The following is a 4,547-nucleotide window of genomic DNA, read 5'->3' on the forward strand; positions in this document are numbered from 1 at the left end:
CCTGGGAAACGGGGTCAAAATGACCTCTTACCTCATCTGATCTGGCAACAGCTCTCCAGTCAATTATTGGCAATAGCCCTTTCAAATAAGCCAATCAGAATAGTCAAAGAACAACCCCCCTTGCTTCTGTGGCCCCTTTAAAAGTAGACTGTACCCACTATTCGGGGTCCCTCGGCTTCCCAAATGCTGGGGGACCCTGTCATGACAGAATTAATAAAATCCTCATGCTTTTGCATCAGCTGTGGTGTATGAGATGGTCTCTGGGAGTGACTCCTTCTCAGTGTTTGGACACTAGAGTCCAACAGTTTCTCTGTGGTTTTGGAGCCTGTCCTGGAACTAGCTCTGTAGACCAGGCTGGTCTCGAACTCACAAAGATCCGCCTGCCTCTGCCTCCCGAGTGCTGGGATTAAAGGCGTGCCCCACCACCGCCCTGCTACTTTGCACTTTCTTGATTACAATTCAACAAAGGCTACTGTGAGTCATATCATTGTTAGGTTGTAACTAGCATTCTCAATAAAAAGTGGAAATAAACTGTTCTTCACAAAGGTTAAATATTATTTCATGAAGGATCTGCTATTTTGATTATATTTATTACATGTATGTTTGTACTAAGTTAAAATGTAAAATGCTTTTTAACTGCTAGCACCTAGCAAGATAAAAGGTATTATGATATGTATTTAATTATAGCAAAACTCCATAGAAACAGTTGGACAACTCACTGGCTCATCATTTCCACCCACAGCACAAAAGAATGTACTCTATAAAGCAGGCAGGGCTTCCCCAGCATTGATTGAAAAATAAAAGATCCAACTTAGCAGCTACATGGTGGCAAATGTCTGTAATACCAGCACTCAGAAAGATTCAGATTGAAATTTTTAGCCCAGCCTAGGCTAAATAACCATGTCCCAAGCCAACCTGGGAAAACTCAGCATGACTCCATCTCCAGACAGAAAAAAAAAATTTAAAGAGGGAAAAGATCAGCGAGATTGCTCAGCAAGTAAAGATGCTTGCCGCCAGGCCTGATGACTTAAATTCAATGCCCAGGTCCCACATGAAAGAAGGAACTAAATCTCCAGTTGTCCTCTTACTTCCACGTGCATAATGTGGAACACATACACCTACACACATATAAAACTTAAAAAACTTAAATTTTTGAAATAAAAAAAAATATCAAATGTAAAAGGGAGGCAGAGATTTGAGATTTTCTTTAAACACTGATATGGAGAAATTGAAAAGAGTTCAAGGGCAACCAAGATGGCTCAGCAGGTAAAGGAACTTGCTACCAACTCTGATAATCTGAGTTCAATCCCAGGAAACCCTATGGTGGAAGAAGTGAATGGACTCTCGTGTTATCTGATCTCTAAGTACATACCTGGCATGCATACAAACTCATATAGAGGGAGGGAGAGAGAGTCAGGAAAAAAATTACAGAATCCAAAGAAAACTTGAGGGAAGCACTTAGGGGTGATCCAGCTCAACTGGGATCCTGTACTGTAACTACCAAATAACAGAAAACTCAACCCTTACTTAGTAGTAGTAAGAGATAAAAACCCTACTTACTACATTAAGAATCATCTCACTCTATGGTTTATACATGAAAATTCCTTCTATTTTTGGTTCACAATGAAACCCTGTGCCCCAAAAGGAGTGAGGGTGGGCAGGGGCAGCAAAACTCAGCAGATAAAAGAATTTTCTGACAACCCTCAAAATCTGACTTTGGTCCCCAGATCCCACATGGTAGAGAGACAACCAAAATCCCATAGGTTATCCACTGACTTCAGCAACACATGCCCACCCAGGCACAGACAAAATTTTAAAAATATGGTAGTAGGGGAATGGCTATAATCCCAACACTTGAGTGATACAGGTAGGAGAATCAGGAGTTCAAGGCCAACCTAGGTTACACTAGCACCCTGTCTTATTCAAAAGTAAATAAAAGTACAGACAGAGAATGTAGCTATTCTAACATATAACATAGATGCTGGGTTCATACCTAGTAGTGCAAAGAAAGATAAAAATGACAAAGGAGGGGGGAAAATCAGGGGGAAGAGAGGAAAGGGGGAGGAAAGGGAGATTACTGTTTTAGTTGTGTCCTTTTCTTATGTCCAGATTTTAAAGAGTAAAAATGTGAAGATACTTCTCTCCCCATCAGCAGAAAATAAATGAGTTATCACACTATCTTTTCCTTGAAAGTGGGAGAGATCCTGTAAATACACCAGGCTAGCACTCCTGTGATTACACTACAGGGGAAAGATATTTTTGTCTATGTAATTAATGTCCCTATAGTTAACTGAATTCACATAAAAGATTATCTGGGTGGGCCTGACCTCATAGGTTAACTTTTGAAAGAGGTCATAAAATCTACAGAAATTAGAGACAAAAGTCAGAGAGATTGATTCCTGTAGTAGTCATTTTGTGAACTGCTGTTACTAAGACTGTGTGTGTATATGTGTAGGAATATATGTATAATACACACATATATATAAAAGATTACAGAATCTGATCAACAGCTAACAAGGATGTATTGAATCTCTTACAGTACTGAGATTATTAAGATATATCCATCTAGAAATAAAGCAAGGAAAAGAGGAGGTAACCATAAATTGCTTAAGTTTTAGCTAAAACGGGCTTTTTCAGTTTGCAAAAGAACCACTGTATTATCCCAACTTCAGAAATGAGGATGGTAAAAAAGCTGAAATAGTTTAAAAAATAATAATAATAATAATAATAATTCCTAGATCACAAACCTAGGGGATGTCTCAAGAAACTTCAGTTCAAACTGCAACACAGCTTTCTTAAGTTTTTAAAAGAGGCTTTCAAAGCTAAGTGTGGCTGGAATGGCAGCAATTGAAAGTCTGAGGCAGAAGAACTGCTATAAACTCAAGGCCATCCTGAGCTACATACCAAGATCCTTTCTGAAAAAGCAAGAGACACTCAGTAGTTGGCTGGCCTGGCTGGCACCTACCTGTAATCTCATAGCTCCACACGCTGAAGAAAGATCTGCCCTAAATTAAAGGCCAATCAGGACTGCATAGTGAATAGATGGCCAGCCTGGGCTACACAGCAAGATCCTATGGGAGGGTGGGGGTGGGATGGCCATACTACAGTAACTGTATTAATCTCTTCAAAAAATAGGCAACACTACACCTCTACTTGTTTAACAGTATCTCAGAAGATGTCCATGCTAGATTCAACTTATGATCCCCTGCCTGTCTCCAGAGTAACCAGAATTACAGGCACAGACCACCAGACAGAACCCCAAGGTACCATATTAAAACGCAAAGAACAAACTAGCAAAACACCTGTGGGTTTTTTAATAAATTTATTGGTGTGGGGGGGGGATGTGTTACATTCCCCATAATGAAAAACAATGAAATAACATTAACATTACTGGTTCATTCAGTATTTCTTGACCAAATTTTAAGCCTCGACTCATATACATTATGAGACCACCGTTTTTATTCTCAGTGTTCTGTACATTTGCATGAGCTTCACCATCAGAATTTGCAATTTTTATTTTAAAAAAATACACAAGGAAATCTAAAGGTAAAGTTACAGTCTCCATTAAGTTACAAACCATACAACTTTATGCGGATTGAGGTACTTTGACAAACACGACTTTTGCTGAGATGGAAAATAGAGTCGTTTCTAAGCACAACCAGGAAAGAACACACATACCCCCTCATCTCAACATCAACTTCAAATTCAACAGCGGATAATTCACTACCACAAACTGCAATGTTTGGGGTCTACTCGGCTCCAAAACCAATCCCAGGACCTAACTCTCCCAGGGCCCGACTGCCTGCAATGTAGAATCAGTAACAATTCGAACGTAGGCAGAAGCGGGTGACGTGACAACCCGAGAGCCAGGAAAGGTTGTGGTCCCTACGGCACCCAGTTCAGACCCCTCCAAGTGGGGCTCAGGTAGAACTCCAAACACTCGGTTTTCCCGGCTCTCCACCCCGCCCTCCCCACCTCCAGAGAGGAGGAAAAACAACTTTTATTGGCCTCCTCTCCCGCGGGGGGGATCGGAAAACTAACGGGGCAGTGCTCGGGCCTGGACACGTTTGACCCGGAGGCCCCCCGTCCGGAGCTGCGACGGCGGATAGCGGGAAAGTCGGGCTGCGACGCCCCGTCCGCCCGGGTCGCCGGCCCACTGCCCCACCCCAGCCAGCAGAGGCCTGGGCCAGCAGTCAAGCTGAGCGACCCCCAGGACCCTCGGCGGAGGCGAGCTCGTTGTCATGTGACGCCGCCGCCGCCGCCGCCGAAACACCGCAGAAACGCAGGGCGGCGGAAGGCGTTCGCGCCAGCCCGCCTCGGCTGGCCCCGGCGCGGGCGAGTCCCGAGAGCCCGGGCGGGGAGGGGGGGGAGGAGGGCGGGCTTGGCGGCGGGCCCGAGCGCGCCACAAAGGCTTCCGCGCCACCGCTCCGGAGAGCCCAGACGGGCGGGGGCACCGTTTTCGCGGCCCGCGGGAGGGGTGGAGAGAGCGGAGTGCCCGCCGCGCCCACAGCAGGTCCCGGGCGCTCGGCCACCCCGCAGTCGCCGCG

The 4,547-nt window shown here is 44.8% G+C and overlaps 1 protein-coding gene across 1 annotated transcript in view; it reads right to left on the reverse strand.

Moving 5' to 3' along the window:
* Positions 1–4,547, reverse strand: part of Stag1 (stromal antigen 1) — a 335,960-nt gene that overhangs the window by 330,983 nt on the left and 430 nt on the right. The gene's annotated exons all lie outside the window — the stretch shown is intronic.

This window comes from Microtus ochrogaster, unplaced genomic scaffold (assembly GCF_000317375.1).
Source record: "Microtus ochrogaster isolate Prairie Vole_2 unplaced genomic scaffold, MicOch1.0 UNK24, whole genome shotgun sequence".
In the NCBI taxonomy this organism is placed as follows: Eukaryota; Metazoa; Chordata; class Mammalia; order Rodentia; family Cricetidae; genus Microtus; species Microtus ochrogaster.